Source organism: Balaenoptera physalus, assembly GCF_965194825.1.
Source record: "Balaenoptera physalus genome assembly, chromosome: 11".
In the NCBI taxonomy this organism is placed as follows: Eukaryota; Metazoa; Chordata; class Mammalia; order Artiodactyla; family Balaenopteridae; genus Balaenoptera; species Balaenoptera physalus.
In genome coordinates, this window is record NC_138896.1 from 4,291,752 (window position 1) to 4,317,615 (window position 25,864).

At 40.4% G+C, this 25,864-nt stretch overlaps 1 protein-coding gene across 2 annotated transcripts in view; it reads right to left on the bottom strand.

The window, feature by feature from the left end:
- Positions 1–7,527: 7,527 nt before the first annotated feature.
- F13A1 (coagulation factor XIII A chain) overlaps positions 7,528–25,864 on the bottom strand; it is a 180,964-nt gene continuing 162,627 nt past the window's right edge. Inside the window, exon 16 of one of the 2 annotated variants that reach the window (XM_082413293.1) lies at positions 7,528–9,576. The gene's annotated coding sequence lies outside the window, so the exon portion shown is untranslated. Of the gene's footprint in view, positions 18,698–25,864 lie in introns of both variants that reach the window. The other variant, XM_082413292.1, reaches the window with a different exon arrangement.

Here is a 25,864-nt window from a genome sequence, read left to right on the forward strand (position 1 = left end):
TGTTTACATTTCCCCATTGTCTTTATTTTATTTATTTATTTATAAAATAAATTTATTTATTTATTTATTTATTTATGGCTGTGTTGGGTCTTTGTTGCTGTGCACGGGCTTTCTCTAGTTGTGGCGAGCGGGGGCTACTCTTCGTTGTGGTGCGCAGGCTTCTCGTTGTCGTGCCTTCTCTTGTTGTGGAGCACCGGCTCTAGGCGTGCAGGCTTCAGTAGTTGTGACACGCGGGCTCAGTAGTTGTGGCACACGGGCTTAGTTGCTCTGCAGCATGTGGGATCTTCCTGGACCAGGGCTTGAACCCGTGTTCCGTGCATTGGCAGGCGGATTCCCAACCACTGTGCCACCAGGGAAGCCCCCCATTGTCTTTATTTTTAAAGTTTGTTGGAATCAGGCTATAAACATGTCCAATACATTGTAATTATCTGATATGTCACATATGTCTTTTAATCTATAGGGTCACCCCCACTTCTTTGTTTGTTGTAGTTGCTGACAAGTTTGCCCTCTTTTTCTGTCGAGTTCCCCACATTTGGATTTTTTCTGTTTGAATCCCGTGGTGCCTATCTTCCTTCCAATCCCCTCATCAAGGTCTCTCGACTCACTGTGGTCGATTGTGGCTCATTCTCCTGTGGATTTCCAGGAAAGGATCATGGGAACACATTCCTGAGTTCCTGAATGTCCACAACAGCTTCTCTGCAGACTTTATGTTTCAATGTCAGTTTGATTGATGTAAAATTCTTGGCAATTGTGGGGTTCTTCTGTTCTGAGACTGACAGACACCCTGCTATCTCCCTCTGTGTCCTTCTGCACAGTGGCTGATACCGCATGGATCTTGTGGCCCTATTTGTCCCCCCCTTGCTCCTCCTGTTTGAGGCTCTTGGGAGTATCATATCATCTAGTTTTGTTGTAGATGTTATCTGTGGCTTATTGGTTATGTGATTCTAGTTTCTCTTTTTTATGATGGGAGTGGGGTATTCAGGGAGATTAAAAAAGCTCTATAATTACCTCAACTCAACAACTTACCAAAACGTATGGCTTTAAAAAGTTTTTCTAGTCAGCCCTTATGATTTTTCTAGGTGGAAAATCACACCATCTGTTTTTTATTTTGTATTCCCAAGAGTTTGTTCTTGTTCTCATATTTTTCCTCTGCTGATTTTGTTTTGTCTTCCCAAACTTCTCAAATCTCACTGAGGGTTCAATCTGGAATATTTTAGAAGTTCTGTCCATTACTGCTTTAATTCGGCTTTGGTGGGAGCAAATTGTTTTGATGACTCAGATATTTTATGTTTGTACTTTTAAGATTATCATCTAGGTTGGTAAGTTTTGGAAGATGGTGTAGTCTCCATCGGTAGTTACGTGAACGACTGTCTGGTTTCCTGATGGGCTTCTTTCCCTCCCATGTGCCCATCAGTGGCAGGCAGCTTTTGAAGCCCATGGTCTGAGTCTCCCTCAGATGTGGGGCTGTGAGAGCAGCTCCAAAGCTGTTTCCTTTGGGATGTACCATCAAGGAGCAGACTGGTGGGAGATGCCCTCATGGATGAGATAGGTAATTAGAGGACCTCACTTGGAAGTATTATTGGTGGCATTTACAGTGGTTGCTTACCATTGGTGATACTCAGTTTTGACTTAATAGTTATTTCTCCAACATCACCCTTCTATCTCTCTCTTGAACAATTCAGACGGAATATGAATGGGAGTAATGGCATTAGGGATACACACACACACACACACACAGACACACACACACACACATGCACATACAAATGGTAATTTATAAATGTGACCAATGTAAAAGGCAAATTACTTAAAAACCCAAGTACTTTAATAATTAAATGTGACAAATCGTTTGTGATGCACTTCAGAATTGATATTGACAAGCCAGGTGTCTCAAAATCACAGCATCTTGCATGAAAATAAGTGATTTCATACAACACAATGCACTTCCCATCACACACTTTATATGTTGCATCATACTGACAGAAATGCCATCAATTAAAGAACCCGTGAGATTCTTCCGTTGAACCTGGGTCTAGTCAACACTAGGTAAAAGTTATAAGTGGTATACCTTATAACTGATTTATTTAACAACTCGTTAGTTGGTTTACTTTGAGTTTGATGCAATATGATTAATCACTAAGTCCTCTTTATTCATGCTGTGCCTACAAAGCTGAACTGTGAGGAAATATCTTTATGCCTTTTGTGGGGAGGACGCTTTCAAGGACAGAGCTCACTTTAAATGAACACGCTACAATTAATGATAATGAAGTTTACTCACTGTTGAATTAGGAAAGCCCGAGTGAGGGCTCTTGGCTGTGAAAATTCTCTCAGCTTTAACTTGGTATTATAGCCTAGAACTATGAACCACATTATTTAGAGTATTTAGATGCCATGGTAGAAATGGGATCTAAAAATATCTCAGTAGATGTTCTCAAAGCAAAGTAGGAATTATTTCATAGGCAAAGATGGAGGAGGGGAACGTTCCTGTGTTCCCTCTAGATAAAAGGATTTTCAAGTGGCACACGAGAAGGACACATTTTGACTATTATCTCTTTCTCTGGAAAGGCTGACGAAACGAGGACATTTTATTCGCCCTTAAACCAGACAGCACGCCAAGTGTCGTTAAAGATGGCTCTGCTCCTGAATCATTAAAGGGCAGTAGAGAAGCGGCAATGAAATATGCCGTTTTTTGACATTCCGTAACATTGCCCTTCGCTGCAGCTGCCAACAGCGAGCAGCTGCTTCTCACGTTCCCCTGCCATTTCCTAGCTTTGCTGAAAGAGGTCAGCTCTGTTTTCTCATTACGATCTTTCTACCAGCTGGACATCTGGATTCAGTCCTTGCGTATCCTAATTCAATATTTTCTTTACTTCGTAAATGACATGGCGGACAGATTGGGCAACCTATGGTAAGAAGCATTTTTAGTTTGGCCCCCGTGACTCAGCCCTAGCAATTTAACTCAAGAAATCAGCCCACGTGATCCAAGAATCACTGTACTTTTCCACTGAGCTAAGACAGAGGCGTGCTCTGTAGGACACAAAGAGGGAAGGGAGATGAGGAAACAGAGGTCACCGCTTGTTCCTGCTTCCCCCAGTTTGCAGACATTTGACAAAAGGAATGCACCTAAAGGTGAAGAATAAATAGAGGGCCCTCCTTCTTTCAGTCACAGCAAAATCTGACGTTCTAGAGTTAGAAGATTTCACTTAGGGGGGTTTTCTAACTCCACCCAGGCAACTTGGTAAACATAAGTAAATAAATCTGAGATTGAAAATTCCCATTTAGATATTCGGGTTCAATAACAGGAATATAATATCCAACAGGGCACTAGATGCCCTCACAAAACGAATCCTGAGGTGTTGGCCTGGGGTCTGCTTGGACCATAGTGGCCCAAGGCCAAGTTCTAGGACCACTCTGGAGAAGAGGCTTCTTCTGGGGTAGGTGTGAGGGATTCTAGGCCACAGGAAGGTCTAGAAGGAGACTCAGGGATGCACATTCAGGGCGGCCCCAGACTACTGCTGGAAAGGCCTTCATGCTCCCAGGTGCTGCTTTCTTCCCTCTGGATGGTGTTTGAGATTCTACCTCTAGATAGTCATCCTCTTAGCTTCGCTAATACCACATGAAGCTGTCATTATTTACACATGAATGAGTTAGATTTTCCTCCTGAAAGAAGCTTTTGTGGGGAAGGGGATTAGGGGTCAGGATTGAGAAGTCCTTGATTCAGATGAAGGTGGGAGGTTAGGGCTGGGGGGAAGGGATGATGAAGAGGAAGGGATGGGCACCATGAAATGGGAAAAGGGTACTGAATATGAGCAAGTCCAATGCTACAAGTAACCTGCGTTATTATCAGTTTGCTTATGAGTAGCCTTGGTGAGAATCCAAAATAAGACTCGCCTGAACAATTGTGTAAGGAATTGTGATGATTCGTAACCCACACGTGGTTCTAAGGGATATGGGGTGCAAAAAGAGATCGCCGCACATCTCAGATATTCCGGAATGATTCAACATCTTAATTTTTCTGGCTTGATGTCTCTGTCACCACTGAAACAGCTCAGAAACACTGCTGTTTTAGTTTCTGAATATGTTCTAAACCCCTGGTACTCCAAGTGTGGTCTGTGGACCTGAAGCATAGACATCACCTAGAAGGTTGTTGGAAATATAGGCTCTCAGGTCCCACTCCAGACCTCATGTATGCAAATTAACAAGATCCCCTGGTTTCTAGAGCATCTCTCATAATTGGCTGCACAAATATTATTTGTCAGAACAGGACCAAGTGACCTTTGTAGAGAGATGCAGAGACAGTTGTAATTTCTCATTACCAGAGCTGAACTCCCCCTTGACATGGCCCTGAGTGGGATCTGGCTAATGTGGCTCGTTTAGGCCACATCTGGCCTCACTGGCAAAAAGGATTAAGAGCTTCAAAAGGGAAACAACATCACAATACGTCTGCTACGGAGACTCTTTAGTCCTTGGATAAAGATATTTCATTCTAAATCCCGGAGCAAAGCCAAATACTTGTTTCATTTGTGATTTTTTTGTTCATGAGCAGAAAAATGAATGGGCCCATGTGGCAGCTGGAAGGTCCTATGTACTATTCCAGCCCAAGAATGACTCACAGCCCCTGTTTCCTAGCTAGAAGAAATAGGAACTGACTTTCTCATTGGCTCCCTTGATGATATTGATAATATTAGGTGAGTACTATTAGAGCCCCAAGACAGTATATTGTAGAAACTCTGATTTAATATGAAGTGCAGAACCTTTTCATAAACATATAAGGAATTCTTTGTACTTAAGAAATCACATACCTTGTAGCTTTAAGATGATGTAGTAACTAAATCCGTCTTGTCATTTATTATTGAAGAAGGAAAAAAAAAAAGGGTTGATCAAGTAAGTCACATTGTGGTCAATGTCATCAACAGTATCTTGAAAGATTACATCCTGCCTTTCAAGAGGCTACTATTTTTTAAATTGAGGAAATACCTGGGAGAGCTTTTCTTTGTGAAGAAAAGAACTTAGTGCATCTGGGTTTTGTCTCCAAATAGTTGGACTCGTGGCGTTTAGATTCTAAAGGGGGTGAAGCTCTTAAGATGAAGACTTTCTCCCCAAGAGGAAGAAGACATGAGTCAAGGGACTTTATCACCCGAGCCAGGACACCCTACGGTTGGAGCGGTCATACCTCTGGGTTGTCCTGGACAGCCCAGTTTATGTCTACTATCCTGAAGTAATAATTACTAGGCCCGTCTCTTCCTTTCACCCAACTTGGTTTGGACCTTAGACTTTAGATTTATAAAATTGCCAGCTTTATAGGTTATAAAAGTTCTGTGTGGTCATTTATACATGGTTTATAAGATGGTCACTATTATGACCCATGTGGTCCTTCATGAGTTGGCCCTGCCTACCATTCCAATTTCCCGGAACTACTTGCTTCTCAGAATATGACATGTTTTATTCTCTGTGGCTTTGTGTGGGGCTGTTCTCTCTGCTGAAGGGAATTTATTTTCCCCACAATCTGCTCAGTCAATTCCGCTTTCTTCCAGGCTCTTCTCATGTTAACTCTCAGTGAAGGCTCGCTTAGAAACCTCCATTCTTTGGTGCTTTCCCAGTACTTTGGTGCACTTGTGGAGTATATATGGAATGTGTCCTCAAGCCCAGAGTGCCAATCAGTACAAGTTTGTGCAAGGGAGAGAGGGAAGGAGGAAGGAAGAAGGAAAGAAAGAAGGAAGGAAGGAAGGACAGAAGGGAGGAAGGAAGGAAAGAAGCGAGGAAGGAAGGACTAAAACAGGTATTGAGGACATGGGGAGGGGGAAAGGGAAGCTGGGACGAAGTGAGAGAGTGGCATGGACGTATATACACTACCAAATGTAAAATAGATAGCTAGTGGGAAGCAGCCGCATAGCACAGGGAGATCAGCTCTGGTGCTTTGCGACCACCTAGAGGGGTGGGATAGGGAGGGTGGGAGGGAGACACAAGAGGGAGGGGATATGGGGATATATGTATACGAATAGCTGATTCACTTTGTTATACAGCAGAAAGTAACACAACATTGTAAAGCAATTATACTCCAATAAAGATGTTAAAATAGAAAAATAGGTATTGCCATTGTAGAGTCAATAGCTGCTAAAAACAAAAGCTGAATTTTGGGGGTAACTTTTATATGAGACTGTGAGATTTCTCTCTAGTTCTATGCCCATATTTATTTTCCCCTTGTCTTTCCCTCATTGCTGGTTGCTATAAAGCTTCAAGGAAAACCTGAAATGTCTTGTGCACTTTTTAAGAGACAGAATAGGTGGGGAGAGGCAATGAGATTGCTTCTACTGCAGTGCTGCAGGAAGAAGACTCTGGCCAGAAAGAATAGGTGGAGACAGTTTTAAGACGGGAGCAGAAAACCCAGTTCCTACAGCTGGTGCATAAAATAAAGAGCACAGCAGGGGGCTAGTCTGGAACTAAGAAGGGTCTCAGGTGTCTACGTTATAAGGTTGAATCTCAAAGTAATCGCTACATTTATTACAATACTATTTATGTAAAGACAAAAATGAATAAAAGGGAGTTCTTATTCCATGAGGATCTCATTAAAAGATGGATGCTCATAAAGAGAAGGTCTTAAGAAGTCAGTGCATTTGGCAAAATATATTTCTTCACTTATTTCTTCACTTCCTCAAGCAGTATTTCTAACGTGTGTTCCAAGGACTACGGGTACCAGAGTCACCTGGGCTGCTTGCTAAAATGCAGATTCTTGGGCCTTTCTCCAAACTCACTGAACCAGAGTTTCCGGGGGCAGCTGTGGACTACAAATTTTCCACAGGTCCACGAGGAGATCCCTGTATCTATGGTAGGTTGAGAACCACAACGAAGGGAGCAGTTCATGGCCTCTCCTCACCATTTTGACCTTGGACAGAAGTGAGCTTCTTAGGAGAATAAACACTTTCATGTGATGGTTGAAGCGGAGCTAAAATAACCCATGTGGCTGCCTGAGACTCCCTGGGAACCCTGGGCGGGAGTGGGGGGTGGTGGTAAGGTCACCTCCAGCCATGGTTCTTCTTTTGGGACCAGTCCACGAAGTTCTCCATGTTACTACTAGGACTGGCTAAGAGGCTCTAGAAAATTCCTCTCCCATGTTTCTTTGCAGCAGAGGTTGAAAGCTATCAGCCTGATATCTTCTTTTTAAATTTCTTGCACCAAGGAAACAGGCATCAGATTTTCCAGCTAGCTTATTTTGGCTAGGTTGTGAACTTCCATAACAAGCTCTGTCCAGCTTCTGAAATTCTGTGGCGGGTTAACCGCGTGGACCTTTGCACTCAGTAGCCAGGAGATGAGATTCAGGTCAGGACAAGGGTTTCCTCTGGAGAAGGAAACATTGCCACAGTGAAGACTCTTACAGCACAATGGTAGACCCAATATTTTAAGAATCCCTCTGCTTTCCAGCTGTCCCTCAATGTTCCATACATGTTAAATTGTAGTGTGTGGAGTTTTTGAAACTATTCTTATTTTAAAATAATCTTTTCTATTATTATTTTTTTTAACAAGGAAGTTTTTTTTTTAATTAATAGACTTTTACTTTTTTTTTTTTAAAGTATTTGTTTATTTATTTATTTATGGCTGTGTTGGGTCTTCGTTTCTGTGCGAGGGCTTTCTCTAGTTGCAGCGAGCGGGGGCTACTCTTCATCGCGGTGCGCGGACCTCTCACTATCGCGGCCTCTCTTGTTGCGGAGCACAGGCTCCAGACGTGCAGGCTCAGTAATTGTGGCTCATGGGCCCAGCTGCTCTGCGGCATGTGGAATCTTCCCAGACCAGGGCTCGAACCCTCGTCCCCTGCATTGGCAGGCAGACTCTCAACCACTGCGCCACCAGGGAAGCCCTTTTCTATTATTTTTAATCATTGCCCACAAACTCCTAAATTCATTATTATTCCCAATTTTCAAAAATCCACATAAGAGATTTGAATCCATGTAAGAAAGCAGATGTGTCTTTCCATGTGGTCTCTGTACTACTCAAGAACAAATTATTCAAAATGATGATTTCTGTATTATTTAAGTTGTCTGTTAAATGTTGCTTTTAAACCAGTACTTCTCAATTTGCCTAATGCCTTGAATTGCCCAGCATTTTTAACATGGATATTGTGATTGAACCCACATCTCTCTGGTTCTTAAAATTTCATCTGATTAGTTCAAATAGCGCATACTAAAGAAAGTTTGTATTTGGTTTGGGACTTACGGAGTTGGGATTATTTGCTTAGATGGCTTAAATAAATTAATCAGTCAGATTTCCCCTTACTTTGTGTTGTGCACTGCCCTCCATGGTAACACAAGTGCACCTTAAGGGTAAACTTGAACAGCCTTTTTGAACATGAGGGATCGAACAGAAGGCATAGTAAGCAAGCATCATTAAGACAAACAGCACGTGTAAGGGCGTTTTGCTTGTCGCTAGTATAAGCCAGGGAGGAATCACCAGACATGAAGAATCACTACCATTAGGGTTTATATTCTGGTGTTGATAGTCACTTAAAGGAAAGGTAAATTAACTATCCCAGCGGAGAGGTTAGTCAAGTTGAATTCGCTCCAGCAGAGGGCACTGCATCTCTGTCCTTATGCATATACATTTAAGTGACTATTATATACTATTAAATATGCCCTATATTACAGCAGTGTAAGACTATTGTCTTACATAGAGCATATATGTATATTTAACATTCCTTCAAGAACTTGTATTTCCCCAAAGGCTGAGAGGTTGCTTATGTATGAAAACATGGCTTGTAAATGAAACGTACATGGTAAAGCATTTAAATGAAAAGCAGGTACTGAATTGTTGTATATTTACCCTTCCATATTAACGCATTTCTGGAGTAAGAAAAGCAGGGACTTTTCTTTTTCTTTTCTTTTTAACATCACTGTTCTTCTTGATTTTGGCTTGTTAAGGGAAGGTAGGACTGCATTTTTAGGTTAATTTCTTGAAAACGACTTTACAGCTAAAACGCCAGGATAAACACTGATTTTAAGGTTTACTTTTGGCTTGTGCCTGACCGTAAAGCACCGACCTGGTGTCAGCCAGGACCGTCAGCTTAGGCAACGGGCGCGGAGGTCCGTGGCTGCAGCGCTCCCCGGGCCCTTTGCGCAGTGCGGTGCAGGTGCTCGAGCAGGTGCTGGTTAAGCCCCGGAAAACATCGCCGGGAGGTGCTGCGGTGGGAGCGCTCCCGCCCCTGCTCAAGCGCGTTGTCTCGGTGATTCCGGCTCCCAGTTCCTCCTTTCCAATCATTCCTGTTCAAATGCGCCGGCTGCCAAGCAAGTTGAAGCAACCAGAGTATTAAACACAGCCAAGCGGTTTCTTAGAGTTGAGAACTCTGGCTTTTAAACGCAGAGCAACGAGGCTTTGCAATGCAGGGCTCCTTTAGCCGCAGCGACGACGGAAGGGAAAGTTCCTTTCTCTCCAATTAACCTCGAACACACATTGCTCGCCTCAGGGTAAACATTAGGGTTTCTAGAGAATAGGATTTGATTGTTGAAGTCTTCTGAATTTCAGCCCCACTGGAAAATGAATGTGTCTTCCTCTGTCTTTATTAAAGGAGAGCTTGCTCCTTTAATTGTTCTGGAAGAATTTACAAATTTCTGTTAGAGAATCTACTGCTGCAAAAAGGGCTATAAATTGTAACAACATAAAGGAAAATGTTGGATGTCAGCGGTCTCGATAATATATTTAGAAATACTTTGTTTCTAAAGTTTTACTGACCAGAGTGCACTGGGGAAGGCCTGGAAGAAAGAGGAGAGATGTAGGCTGGACTCCGCGAGATTCTTGATATTCCAGAAAGTCTGCAGAAGGCTAATTTCCTTCCTGGAAAACTGCTAACTTTTTAAAGACACATCCCCCCTCATTTCTTCTTACTTTATAAGGAATAAAGCTTCAATTAGTTATTAATAAATTTTTTCTTCCAGTTTTATTGAGATGTAATTGACATACAGCTCTTTCTAAGTTTAAGGTGCACAGCATAATGATTTGACTTACAAACATCATGAAATAATTACTGTGATGTGTTTAGTGAACATCAATCATCTTATGTAGATAGAAAATAAAAGAAAAAGAAAATTTTTTTCTTGTGATGAGAACTCTTAGAATTTAGTCTTAACAACTTTCATATCTAACATCCAGCAGTGTTAATTGTATTAATCACGTTGTACATTACATCCCTAGTAATTATTTATCTTATAACTGGAAGTTTGTGCCTTTTGACCACCTTCATCCAATTCACCCTTCCCCCACCCTCTGGTAACCACACATCTGATCTCTTTTTCTATGAGTTTGTTTGTTTGGGTTTTTTTGAAGTTTAATTGATTAAACCTATAACACTGTGTTAGTTCCTGGTGTACAACATAGTGATTTGATATTTCTATACATTACAAAATGATCACCATGACAAATCTAGTGACCATCTGTCACCATACAAAGATATTACATTTTTAGTGACTGTTTTCCCCAAGCTGTACATTTTATCCTGTGACTCATTTATTTTGTAAGCTACTGGTATAGTTTTAGCAGCGAATGCCATTAATATCCATTTAAATACAGAGGCTCTCGGCAAATAGATATTTGCTAAATGAGTGAACTCCGGTAACGCAGGACTAAAGAAATCAGATCGTTTCCCACCGCTGTGGCTTTGCTGAGGCTTTTCTGCTGCGTTAAACAACCTCTCCCCTCGTCTGTGCCAAGTTTAATCCTATTTATCTTTCCACCCCATACTTATAAGAGGTTATTTCAAAAAAACAACAACCTAGTTTTGGCAAGGGTGTGTGTGGTGAAAAGGGCAGCCCATCCACTACTGGATAGGATGTAACTGGTTTTACCTTTCTGACAAACGGTCAGTATGAGCCAGGAATTTCCCTTCAATAAATTTGTTGTACCAAGAAGCATGGGCAAAGATGTTTGAACCAGTGAATTAATTGAAATATTAATTTTATAATGGGTCTTGGCTGGGTTACATCTAGACTGGGAAATGAATGGAGCTTGAACTAGGTAAGCAAGCCCTGTCCTGGTATCTATTCAGCATCTGATGAAATGGAAACTGAGACATTGTCTGAAGGAGCAGTGCAGATGGAATTAGAGAAAATCATTATGAAAAACTTCAAACACACACAGAAGTTGAGTAATAGTGTAAACTTCCATACACCTATCACCCAGATTTAACAACTATCCAAATTTTGCAACATTTGTGCCTACTCCTTGATTTTCTTTGCTGAAATATCTTCAAGCAAATCCCATTTAGCATGCCATTTCATCCCTATGTACTTCAGCGTGCATCTCTAAAAAATATTAACTTTCTTAAATTCCTAATGCTACTATCACCCCTAATAAAATTAATATTTTCTTGGTGCCATTTAATACTCAGCTCATAACCAAAAAAAAAAAAATTATTTGGGAGGGAGAGGTCAGGATCCAAACAAGGTCCATCCCTTGCATTTGGCTGTTAGGGGATGGAAGTGTTCATGGTATTTTCATTTGGGGTTCAAATATATACAGGCTTCCCAGCTAAGCAAGACAGGTGTAGGGTAATGGAAGAGAGATTGAAGGGGAAGAGAGTGAAGCCGCTGGAAAACGGAACGTTTTCCAGCTGTTTCACAGGAGACTCTGGAGTTGTGGCACCAGTAAGAGCTAGACAGTCAGTGGAGGAAGTCTGGCAATGACTGATGTGGGGCAGTCACAACTGGCGGCAGGCAGAGCTCAGAGAGGGCGGAGCCAAGGAAGCAGGTGAGGCCGGGGGTGGGGCTTGTCTGTCCGGGAAAGTCTTCATTTTTTCTTCACTTTTGAAGGATAGTTTCACTAGATACAGAATTCTATGTTGATGGGTTTTTCTTTTTTGTTTCAGCGTTTTAAATGTTTCATTTCACTTTCTTCTTTTTAAATATTTAATTTATTTATTAAATTTTAATTTTTTAAAATTGAAATATAGTTGACTTACAATGCTGTGTTAGTTTCAAGCTCTTCATATGTTAGACTGGCAAGGCCAGTGAGTTTGACATGGCAGAGTCTGGGGCAGTTGAGACCCATGGGAGCAGGATATAGGATATTTTTATAGACCCCCCCCCTATAAAAATGTGGACACTGATACGGATAAAGTGGGGATTATTATGAATGTTGAACAGGTTTAGAAAGAGTTTATAATTATTGTCTTTGTGATCATCAATTGCAAAAAACATTTAATAAATGTTAAGTTGGGATATAAAAAGCAATCAAGAATGATCTTTGTCTCCAGTGGGCTTTAGGTCTAGATGAGGAGACAACACTTATGCATAGGAAAAAAAATAACAACAGAAGCTATATCTATGTGTCTAATTTGTCTATGTGTCTAATGATACAGGGATACTGAGAAAGGATTTAAGCTTCAGAATTCTCCTTTGAGATAGGGATTTTAATACCAAGTTTATAAGACTATCAGGATAAAGGCGTATTTTGGCAGGTAGTAACAAAAGGCTTCTTAGGCATTATACATCTTTATAAAGGTTAGACTTTTCCCTCCATCGTAAGTGGGGCAGTCAATATTTATCAAAGGTTGAAAATCATGCATAAACTTAAGGTAGATCATACACACTCAAATAAAATTTCTTCTGCACTGAGAAAATTTTGACTAAAGTATAAATGTAAATTTAAAGTTGAGATTCTGCTCTATAGCTTTAAATGAACCAAATCACAAAAAACATTTCTGAAATATTTTGGTTTGTGGATTAAAGTCTGAGTATTCTTAAATCACTTGTAAGATTGTCTTGTGCTCATCTAGAAGCAATCCATTCTATCTAGTAATTTAAAACACTAGTTTTACACAGTAGCTTAGTAAGTCCTTTTTTTAAAGATGCCGAGTTTTTCTTAAAAATATTATCATTTGCTTTGGTGAGGGTCTCTTGGTGGTAAACTATCTCAGTTTTTTAATTTGAAAAATGTCTTTATACACTCTCATTCTTGAAAGAGAGTTTCACTGGGTATATACCTCCAGGTTTGTACTCTGAATTTGAGGTTGGCTCACTGAAGGTATTATTCCACTCTGTTCTGTCATCCATTAGTATAACTATCTTTCCTTCTAAGTAAACTCTCTTTCTCTCTGGCTGCTTCTAAGATCTCCTCTTTGTCTTTGGTGTTTTGTATCTTCATGACAATGTACTTAGGTGTTTGTTCCTTTTTATGTATCTTGCTTGATATCATTGAATTATTCTAGATCTGAGGCTTGGAGTCTCTCAATAGTTCTGGAAAATTCTGTTATAATCTCTTTGAATATTGCTTTTCCAAGTGATATTACTCTTTTATCTCTTCTGGAATTTCATTTGGATGTAAAATAGGTCTTATCTTTTTATCCTCCATGTTTCTTAAGCTCCATATTATATTTTTCATCTCTTAGTCTCCTTCGAGTGCATTCTGGAAGTGGTTCTTTGGACTTCTCCATTTTAGTAGTTTTATTTTCAATCTTGTCTATACTCTTGTTTAAGTCATCCTGGAGTTTTAGATTCCAAATGGTTCTATTGCATATTTTTCAAGTCTTTGGTTTTTCTTTTAGTTCTTTAAAAGCATTGTAACTGACATATTTGTTTCAGGTGTACGACATAATGAATATTTCTTTTTATTGAGTTATAATTAACATACACTATTATATTAGCTTCAGGTGTGCAACATAGTGATTTGATATTTTTGTACATTATGAAATGATCACCACAATAAGACCAGTTACCAGCTGTCACCACACAAAGTTGTTACAAGATTATTGACCATATTCTTTATGTGTACACTGTATCCTCATGACTTATTTATTTTATAACTATGAGTCTGTATCTCTTAATCCCCTTCACCTATTTTGTCTGCCCTCCCCCTACCCCCAGCAACCACTAGTGTGTTATCTGTATTTACAAGCCTGTTTCTATTTTGTTTTGTTTGTTTTTGTTTTTAGAGTCCACATATAAGTGAAATCATATGGTATTTGTTTTTCTCTGTCTGACTTATTTCACTTAGCATAATACCCTTCAGGTCCATTCATGTTGCTGCAAATCGCAAGATTTCATTCTTTTTTATGGCTGAGTAATATTCAATAGTGTATATATACCTCATCTTCTTTATCCATTCATCTATCAGTGGACACTTAGATTGCTTCCATAGCTTGACTATTGTAAATAGTGCTGCTATGAACATAGGGGGTTACACATATTTTTTCAAATTAGTGGATAAATACTCAGAACTGGAATTGCTGGATAATATGGTAGTTCTAATTTTAGGTTTTTGAAGACCCTCCATACTGTTTTCCACAGTGGCTGTACTAATTTTCATTCCGACCAGCAGCTCATGAGGATTCCTTTTTCTCCACATCCTTGCTGACATTTGTTTCTTGTCTTTTTGATAGTAACCGTGCTGACTGGTGTGAGGTGTTACTTCCTTGTGGTCTTGATCTGTGTTTCCCTGATGATCAGTGATATTGAGCTAACTTTTCATGTGCTTGTTGGCCACCTGTATGTCTTTTTTGGAAAACTGTCTCTTCAGGTCCTCTGCCCATTTTATAGTTGGGTTGATTTTTGGATATTGAGTTGTGTGAATTCTTTATATGTTTTGAATATCCACCCCTTGTCAGATATATCATTTGCAAATATCTTCCCCCATTCAGTAGTCTGCCTTTCATTTTGTTGATGGTTTCCTTCACCATTCGAAAGCTCTTTAGTTTGATGAGGTCCTGCTTGTTTATTTTTGCTTTTGTTGCCCTTGCCTGATGACACACCCCAAAACATAGCTAAGACTAATGTCAAAGAGGTTACTGCTTATGCTTCCTTCCAGGAATTTTATGGTTTCAGGTCTTACATTTAACCCATCAATCTATTTTTATTTTGAATATGGTGTAGGAAAGTGGTCCAGTTTCATCCTTTTGCATGTAGCTGTGCCATATTCCCAACACCATTTATTGAAGAGACTGCCTTTTCCCCATTGTATATGCTTGCTTCCTTTGCCATAAATTAATTGACCATATGAGCGTGGTTTATTTCTGGACTCTCTGTTCTGTTTCATTGATCTAAGTGTTTGTTTTTGTGCTGTACCATACTCTTTTGATTACTATAGCTTTGTAGTTTACTTTCAAGTCTGGGAGCATGATACCTCCAGCTTTACTCTTCTTTTTCAAGATTGCTTTGGCCAATCAAGGTCTTTTGTGGTTCCATACATATTTTAGAATTATTTTTTCTAGTTCTGTGAAAAATGCCACTGGTATTTTGATAAGGATTGCATTGAATCAGTAGATTGCTTTTCAGTATGGACATTTTAATGCTATTGATCCTTCCAATTCATGAGCATGGTATATCTTTCCATTTATTTGTGTCATCTTCAATTTCTTTCCTCAGTGTCTTATCATTTTCAGAGTACACCTCTTCAGTTAAATTTATTCCTAGATTCAAGTCTTTTAGTTGTTTTAAGGTCATATTTTCTTTACTCATATTTTTGAATCTCAATTTTATTTTTTGTTACATATTAAACATATTAATTTTATATGCAGAAGTATTAGTGGTTCTGACTTTGTTGTTCCTTTTTTTCCTGCTGGCTATCACTCATAGTACTTATCTCCATGTGTATTTTTGAGGAAGACTTTGAGCTATGAATTCATTTCCTTGGACTTTTATCTTTGGAAATGCTTTGAGACTCACATTGAAGTTCTGTTTCTTCACAGAGGGTTTGCATTATTTCTGCTAGTTTCCTGAAGCACTAATTATCTTAGATTACAGTAAATTAAATTATCCATGTGAGGCTTTTTTTCTTTGCATGTGGTGTGAACTTGGTCTCCAAATTTGTGTAAGAATCAACTTGTTGTTACAAATTCTTAAGGCAAGTTATTTGCCTTTTATTTAGTACAAGAGTTAAGTGAAGAAAGTTTCCAACTAAAGGTTTATTTCCTCTTCACCTTTACAGAAAAGTTCTACACTTTTGGGGGTCTCAGCTTTATGTAGGTGTTTTCTATTTGATTCCTACTTTGGTTGAACCCTAAATTTTATTGCCTGTTTCCCATGATCCATGTGGCTCTCACAGTGGAGGCCCAAGATCACTAGAGTTTGAAAGTCATCCTCAGGGAAAAGCCAGTTTGGATGCCTTTTAATCTAAACTTTTCGCTTTCATACTGACTTTTTTCCTTTGTAAATTCTTTCCCTTTTTTTTTTTTTTTTGCTTTGTTTTGTTTTGTTTGTTTTCTTTTTTTTCTTTCTTCCTTTTTTTTGGGCTAGTTCGGCATGAATTTAATATCTTTTATATTTTACTGAGGTCTCATATTATTTACCTTTACATAGCCTTATTATAAACCATTTGGCAGTATCTATCAAAATAGAAATTCATATGTCCTTTGAACTAAAATTCTACTTCCAGAAACTTCTTTGGCAAAGTATTCACATGTATAAAAATATATGCATATCTTTTTGTTCACTGCAGCATTATTTGAAACAGTGAAAAATAAAAAGTGTCCATTAATGACTACTCCATGCTATGGAGTAATGCTAAGCACTCATTAAAAAGAATGAGTAGAACTGTATGTACTGGCTTAGGATGATCTCCAAGATTTATAGATAGATGGAAAAAAGCAAAGAAAAAAGAACTCCTTAACTCTTCAAAGCACCTTCTAATTTTCAAATTTTATTTTTGATGTCTCAAAACATTCATAAAAGAAGCAGTAGTAGCAACATTATATGCCAAAAAATAATAAAAAATAATAATTTGCTCTGCTGAATGCCTTTCATCTCTACATTTCAAAAAGCATATATTATCATACCATTGAAGCATTAATAAGACTAAACATTTATTATATGCATGAAAGATAAGATCATTTAAAATTTTCAAAATAGAATATTAACTTTATAAAGGGCTTTTTGAAGCAAAAGCAATTGAATCTTTTAGAATTTTTTGATGGGTAGATAATTTCATCCACTACAATATTTTCCCTTATAATACCCAGAGACCATATACCTTTTACTAAGGACTTTAATTTTGCCAAGCACTATGGGTAACTTTTAAGTGACTAGAATAGAATTATTTCTTCTGCTAGACATTTTAAGATTATTAGCATAGTGAAGTCCTGATGCTGTATTTTACCTACTAGGAGGAAATGATGTTTTAGTTAGATAAATGACACTGTGGAAGGAGACAGACAATCTCTGTTCTCTAGGCAATTGTCATATAACTAAAGTCAGTCATCACAAAGTACGTAGGAAACTTTATGAAGCAGTTTGATTCAAAAAAGAAAGAAATGGAAAAAGATGCAGTAATCTTGATTAATCATCCTTGAATAGATGAAACTACATATTTTAACCAGACACCTAGAACTTTTGATAATAATAAAAAAAAAAGCCCACTGGATTTCTACTATTATGGGGGAGAAGCTGTAACACTTTTGGAATGAATATAAATTTGAACCAATTTGTCCTTCAATGAAAGCTGTACTTTAACAATCTGCTTCTTCACCGTGTCATGTGACACACTATTAACTTGCAATGTGTAGAATCTTACTGAAAGCAAAGCTTATATCTGCATAGTACTCATTTCTCAAGAGTGAGAGCCATGCTATTAGAAAGAGTTAAGAAACTCTCAACCTAACAGATAAAATAGGATGATAAGATAATAAAATCTGTGACATTTTTATGAGTAATTTGTGTAGAATAATAATGACACCTACATCAGGATATACTAATGATGCAGTCCGTATTCAAAGTTTACTTTTATAGCTTCTTGAGTCTCTTGCTTTTCAAACCATTTGGATTGTCCCCTTCTTCCTTTTCTAGGCTCTGAAACGGCTTATAGAGTTTGGGAATTTCATTTCTTAAACGTTTGAGAAATGTAATTGTAAAACATTCTAAACTTGGAGTGTTTTGAGGAGATACTTCATTTTCCCAGATATTTCCAAAGTTATAATCTGTGCTGGCTTCAACTTCTTCTTGAGTCATTTTGGCAGCTTTCAGTTTTGCATAAAGTGGTCTACCTTGTTGCAGTTTTAATTTTTTAAGCAAAAAGTATACATTGTGCTCTATTATACTTTTAAAATCTCTTCTATACCTCTGTTTTGTGTTTACTTGTTTATAATTTTGCATTTTTTAACAGTTTCACAGAATTTTTATTTAAATATAAGGGATAGGACATATATCTGGAAAGACAGAAACCCGAACATTCATAGCAAGTATCCCTGGGTTGTTGGATTATAAGTGGTTTCTTCTTTATTAATATTTTCAATGCATTGTGAATGCATCAATTTTTAAATAAGGGAAAATGTAATTTTTTAATGTTTTCATTTTATTCACGCACTTTAGTGGTTGTTTCTCTGGGTGTAGAATTTTCCCTTGGTCCTTTGAACTTATTATTTCATTGACTTCAGGCTTCTATTTTTCCGGTTGAAAAGTCTGTTGACAGTCTGCTGTTTCTTTGTAGGTAACTTCCTCTGGTTGCTTTAAAATTTTCCTCTTTGATTTCAGTCCTATGCAATTTCAGTAGAATGTTTCTATATGTGAGTTGATGTTTATTTATCCTGCATGAGACTCAGAATTTGTTCTATCTGAAGCTTATTGTTCTTCAATTCTGGTAAAGTTCTAACATTTTTACATTGTATGTCCCATTTTATTTATTCTTTTCTTCTAGAATTTCTATTAGACACACCATATCTTCTTGTTTTATTCTCCATGTCTATTAACTTTGCCATCATGTCTTCCATTTTTTTATCTCCTTTTGTTGCTTTCTGAGTAATTTAAAAACTGTTATCCATTTCATTAACTTTCTGTTCAGAATGGTCATAATTATTATTTAACATATACAAAGAGTTGTTTATTAAATGGCTAAATCCTTAAATTCTGGAAGTTGAATTGGTACCTTTGCAAACCTACTTGTTTATTTCTCAGCTTTTTCATGTCTTTTATTATTTTGAACATACTTAATTTGTATTCTTTCTTTGGTCATCTATTAGCTTACATTCTTGAGAATTCTAAACCTACTTTCTATGTCTACTGACTCTTGCCCATGGTGAATTATTTCCTCAACAGTTTTGTAATATTTATGCAGATTCATTTTATTTGGACTTTTCCCCTGTGGAACACCTTGTGGTCTGGGCTATGGATGCACCCTTCCAGAGTGATTTGGGTTTGGCTCTGACACAACCCTAGGGGTACCAGCAACCCAAGATGAATTTCATTTTATTATTTCTTGGTTTTGTCTGAGGTTCTGACCACAAGAGCGGTGAAATTGGAATCTCAAACTTGCATGATGTTCAAGGTTGGGTTTTAGAAATCTCAGAAGAGACCTATTTTTTCCACTCACAACCCATTAGGTGCAAACAGACTTTATCTTCCTGTTCTAATTCACCCTTTAACTGAAGATGCAACCCTTCAAAAGTTCTAATTCAGGGGAAAAAAAGTTTAATTCAATAGTTAGGGATGGTATGCAAGAGCAAACATAAGTAAATGGGAAACATGGGGTTAAAAATAACCCACCTCCACCACAATAACAATACTAACACGACTTGGTGGCAGGATATGGCTGTCTGCTATCATTGCATATGATGTGAATGTCTCTATGGAAATTCAAGAAACTCTACAAGTAAACTGTGGGAACTAACAAAAACACTTGGTAAAGTTGTTAGATATTGATCTATATACAGAAATCAATAGCATTCTTCAACATCAGCACCAGTGATTGACAATGTGATTGTAAGAAAGACAGCATTTACAATATTATCCCAAACTGTAAGGCTATCAGGAATACAGCTACAAAAAATATGACGCCTTCATGGAGAAAATTTAAAACATTGACTGTAAGACATAAAGGAAGATGTAAATAAATGTTGAAGCATACCACATTCCTGGATGAGAAGACAGTGTGGCAGGGGTTTTAATTCTTCCCAAACAATTTATAAATTCAATGCAATTCCAATAAAAATCTCACTCATCAACAATAAAATTCTCATAAAATTATTCATGGAACTCAATATGCTTTTCCTAAAATTCATGTGGAAAAGCAAAGAGCCAAAGACAGTAAAAAATGTTTTTTGAAAAGCAGTGGCATCAGTGGTAAAAGTACAAGCAGAAGCAATAGAAACTGAAAAAGGAGAAGGGAGGTACAAGAGAGATAAAGACGTTATATAACTATAATAATTAAAATGGACAGTAATATAAGGGAGGGGGAGTAAGTAAAAAAGTAAGTGAACCAGGTGTTTGGAGAATTATATTACTGGGGGGGTTTCAGAAAATCTAAGGTGCAAAATATTTATGATGATCATAAAATAAGCATCTTCCAATTTCCCATGGTTTACACGGAACTGAAGGCCAAAACTGAATATTCTGGAGTGCTAGAGGATATTACTTGGGTTCACTAACTCTCAATAGAAACAAACAAAATAAAACCTACTTCACAGGGTTGTGTCTGTTACGTCTTTTATGATCTTTATAGTCAGGTCCTTTATGGAGAGGGGACCAGAACCCAATTCGAATTTGCTTCAGCAAAGATAGTAAGTTTGGCTCACAGAACTGGGAAGTCCAGGTGTGATAACAGTAAACCCGTGCGGGGCCAGGCACTGGTCTGAGGGCTTCACATCCATCCACCCATTTAAGCCTCACGACAACCCTAGTGAGATGGGTTCTGTTATTACTCTCATGTTACAGATGAGGAAAGAGACGCAGAGAGGTAAACAGAGCACCGAGAGGTAAATAAGTTGTGTCTTTTTGTCCATGGCCAATAAAGGACTTGGGAAACAGAATTCTAATATAGATTTCTAACATATTTGTTCAGGGGTGTGCAGTGTAAACTCCAGTTCCACGTCTCCTCTGAAACCTTCAGGGTCTGAATTGTTCACTAACACTTTGGAATGTTTGGTTTATTTGGGGAAACCCCAAAGAAGGGCTAAACTCTTAATCTAGTTTGATATGGAGCAAACATAGAGACAGCATGTGTGGAAGAAAGAACCCAGGGGTACAGGACAAGATGGCCTCTGGGTCATACTAAATTGTTTGGAGCTTGCTCTGGGATTAGGGAGCCTTCCGTAAGTTTTTGTGCCGAGGCTAATACAACGAAAACAGGATTACGGGCCTTTCAAGCGATATGCCCGGGAAATAAAAGGTGGAAAACTCGGAGGCAGGGAGAACAGTTAGGACACTGCGTGCTGCCTTAGGATGACTCTAGGTAAAGTTAGACTAACTCAGAAGCATAGGGTTGTGGCCATAAAATAAACAAGAAGACTTGGATGAGGAAGGCATTATCATGGATAAATCAACAGCACCTGATGATGGAATGCATGTTTGGGGAAAGAGAGTGGGCAAAGTGTTTGCTGCACCGCGCTGCTTGTGGGATCTTAGTTCCTTGACCAGGGATTGAACCCGGGCCCTTGGCAGTGAGAATGAGAAGTCCTAACCACTGGACCGCCAGGGAGGAAAGTGGGCAAAATTAAAGATAACTCTGAAGTTTTAGCCTGGGCGATTGAGGGAATGATGTCCTTGGAAAGAAAAGAAAAATTACAATAAATGACAGGTTTTAGGGGGAAAAAAACCAGAATTCAATTTTAGACAAGATGAATTCAAGATGATGGATAAGAAACTGCATCAGTTAGGGTTCTTGGAAACAACCAAAATCAACTCCGACTGAAGTGGCAAAAGAAATGTTCAAAGTGAGTTTGGGTAATTTGCAGAGCCTTCAGGAGAATCTGCACATCCAGGCTTAGGCTATTCACCCTGAAACAACGCCCCAGATCACGAGGTCCCCCCGGCACTGCCTCTGAGCCCTGGGCACTGCAGGATGCCCTGCAGACTGGCTGACACTGGATTCCGCTTTCCTTAGCCTCTGGTCCACTGCTTCAGTCACCAGCGCTGCCTGGCCTCTCAGCCCCTGCTTCCCTACATCACGACCTCCTGATTCAAGGGCAGCTGGGTGAGGGAGCATCTGTTTTTTTCAGCTTTTTGAGTGGGGTGCAGCCTCTGTCCCCCACCGAAGCTTATTAGGTCTTGCAAGTCTACCAAAGTAGGAAAGGGGTCCTATGCCAAGGGGCCGAAAGAGCATTCAGGTACAAGCCCCTGTGAGGGGTTCAGACACTTCGGACTGGAGCTCAGGGGAGAGGCTGGGGTTAGCGATACAGTTCTGGGTTGCTCCCAAAGTACAGGGTCTCGGGCATGATTTAGAGAGATGACCGAGAGCTGAAATTGGGAGAAAATGGTATTTAGGTGGCTGGGGGAGTGAAAAAATGGGGTATCAGACAAGTCGGAAGATTCAACAAGAGAGGAGAGAGCTTCCGTGGAGTGGAGTGTGGTGAACAAGTGTGGGACAAGGTCATGAGCCCCGGGAAAATATCAAAGTTTCTAAAGAGGTCAGAGTTGGCCATCCCAGCCATTCAAGACAGTTACAGGGGAGTAGCGAGTGGGTGGTAAAGAAGGAAGACGGGAGGTGTGGTCAACTCTTTCGTAAGCATTATAGAGTATACACTGCACGATTGCAGGCAATGTGATTTGTGCTGTAAAATTATTCACATGCTCCATTACGGGCCCCTTATGGAGAGCCCAGCTCTGGAGTGCTGTTTAGCAATTAGCTTTATGCATTTTCCTGAATACTTGATGTTTTTTGGTCAGGGCCTGGGCAGTGAGGGGGCAACCTCTATCAATATTTGAAATCTCTGGTTAAGTATAGAAGCTCTGCATGAGTTTCTGCTGATGTCTGCTTGACTGTAGATCACGATCATGGCTCTTTCGAGACTGGTATACAGGGGAGACCCCGGACGTGCAGACGGACAGGTGAACTTCTTCAGGATCCACAGAACCGGGTCAAGAAACTAGTTCTCCTGAAATTCTGGTTGAGTCAGAAATTTCATTTGAACTCGATATTAGGCAATTAGCTATGCTCTCTGGGATGGGCCAGAAAGGGGTGAGGTCTTTGGAACAGATTTAACTCCCCCAGGGGTTTTCTGTGCCACAGGAGTGTAGGGTGTGTCTGGGTCTGGGGTCCTGTTGGGGCGTGAGGGGCAGGATGTGGCGGAGAGCCCTCGGGCCAGGGCTGCTCAGCTCCCAGTTGGGGACCATGATGTGACTTCGTTACCTACAAGTAGCTCCATCCTCTGCGGTAAAAATTCAGTCCACGGCATCATTAAAATGTAGTCAGAAGAGACCACTGCTTCATGGTTAATACAGATCCCCCAGACGGATGGGTTGTCAGTTGGTGTCTGTCTTAAGAGGGCCTCGGACAGGGCCCAGGGTAAATTCTAAGAAGTGTTAAAGGGAGGTGAGCTGGTGGGGTCAGGGCTGTCAGAGAAGTGGGGAGAGGCGAGGGGCGGGGCTGGGAGGTTGTGTGACAGCAGTGATCTGAGTGAGTGAGCTGTCTTGAAGGCTTATTTGTTGAAGTTTTGTGAAGTGAACCTTTCCAGATGAATTTGAACAGATCATATGAACAGCTGATGGCCTCCTGATCCTCTCACGTCAACGTGATCTTTCTTTTAAAATTCTAGACTCTAGTCCTGTCTCTTTGTTTCATGTGGATCTTATGGGTTTCCATGAAAGCTGTCACATATTTTATCACATAAGGGGGCACTTCATTTACTGGGAAGCGCCTTATAAATGTTAGTTATTCGTGTGTGTAGTATAACAGGATGTCAACGTAGAGCAGTCTCAGTTTCTGAGATCCCACAGGCCTAGATGCCAACCAAGCACACATTTCAAAGTGAGGGCTGAGAAAGCCCATCCTGTCACCCACCACTCACCTTCCAGGCTGCAGAACTGGAAGCTAAGGATTTAAGGAAAGAGGTTAGAAATTAGCAAGCGGGGCTTCCCTGGTGGCGCAGTGGTTGAGAATCTGCCTGCCAATGCAGGGGACACGGGTTCGAGCCCTGGTCTGGGAAGATCCCACATGCCGCGGAGCAACTAGGCCCGTGAGCCACAACTACTGAGCCTGCGCGTCTGGAGCCTGTGCTCCGCTACAAGAGAGGCCGCGATAGTGAGAGGCCCGCGCACCGCGATGAAGAGTGGCCCCCACTCGCCGCAACTGGAGAAAGCCCTCGCACAGAAACGAAGACCCAACACAGCCATAAATAAATAAATAAATTAATTAATTAATTAATTAATTAATTAAAAAAAAAAAGAAATGAGCAAGCGGGTTCCTTCAGAGTTGTTGGAAGGCTGTGGCATCTCCCTTCCCTCAAGCTACGTGAGAGGAGCTTCAGGAGGAGCCAGGAGACGCTGACCTTTGTCTCCTGGAGTATGTACGATGCAGAGACTGATGGCTAGTCCTACCTGTGGAGGTGAAAGGTGTGCTGGTCTCCACTCGCCTAGCAAGGGAATGAAGAAAGAGGACTAGCTTGGACGTGAGCATCACTCCCAGAGATGGCGGACCAAAGATGCATGCTTTGCCTGGGGACTCACAGTGGATGCTGCCGGTCTAGGGGTAGCACAGGGGTCCCATCCAAGAGAGCTGCCTGCAAGGGGGAGGGTGCCTCCAAAAAAGGAGGGTACTGGCAGATACCAGAGGCCGGGTGAAAAATCACAAGTTTCCAGGTAGCGCTCATATGAAGGAGGTTAAATTTGGAGGATTTCCATGGGGGGGGTGCCCCATCACTTATATCCCAGTAGGGTAAGACCTCTCTAACTCCTTGCCTCTCCTCCCTCCCCATCCCTTCCCACTCCCTGCTGTGGAACAGCTTGGTGCCTAGGGGAGGAGGGACAGAAAAAGCTGGCTGGCAAATAAAGAGGCAGGTGACATGCCCACCCTTCCTTACCTGCTTCCCCTTTGAAGCACGACAGAGCTGGAGGGAAGCGGAGGGTAGAGCACAGTGTTATGGGATTTTGACTTTGACCTAGATATTAGACTTACTGAAATGAGACTCTCCCTATAAGTAAAATGGACCCAAGTCTTTTTGTTATCTGAGAGGGCCTGGAGAGATGATGAGTCCTGCAGGATATTTCATCCAGGGGCCAGGAACACACGAGCCCACAGTTAAATTTGAGCTGCCTTTAAAGGCGCAGTGGGAGGGGAGAATAAAGTTTTCTGCTTGGACCCTATAAAAGTTCCACTGGTTCAAAGAAGGGATTGCAACAGACTCCTTGAGGGCAGGGAATATGTCAGAGACTCCTTTCTATCCTTGCACTGCTAAGAATGGATAGTTCTCAAGCGGTAGATTTCTTTGTTGAAAGCTGGGGCTTTGCCTAAAGCTTGTAGAGGGCACATCAGAATTGCCCGCAGGGCTCAGTAGAACACAGCCTGCTGGGCTCCACGCCCGGAATTGCTGATTCGGTTGGTTTGTTGAGATTTGGGGGGAGGAGCCTTTTCTAATGGACATGTTCCTGGGTGATTCTGATACTGCTGGTCAGGGGACCACACTTTGAAGGTAGTAAAGGAACTAGATCAGGGAGGGCAGGGCTATCTGTCAATGAACTTATCCATTCATTTGTTCATAAATTAACTCAGCAAGTATTTACTGAGGGCCTGTCGTGTGCCCTGTGCAGGTGCCCGTTGGGCCTGGGACCCCCTAGTTACCTAAGTTGCTCGGTGAAGCTGCAGCATTCCCGCCCGGCAGGAGGAACGAGCAAGTTCAGCTCAGAAACATTCTCTCTCACACTCACATCAGTCTCACGCGATGGTTTCGGTCTCCTTGCTTGGCCTAGTTCTGGTTGGAATCAAAGCCCTGCTTCATATTTAATAGAGGCTTTTGTTCTCCCTTCACACAATATATTGATTCTTATAATTGGGCCTTTTTGCTTTTTCCCAAACTACATTACCCACATTAACAGCTAGCTTGAAATGCCATTATAAAACCATACAGGTCTTAGTGGAAGAGAAAAAAAGGAAATGAACCTTTCAGAGCTCCAGCTCTTCCAGTAAGGCGTTGCATGGATGGGGAAGTCAGCAGTGTTTGCCCTTCCGCCTCTCACTGGCTGCAGTCCCCCAG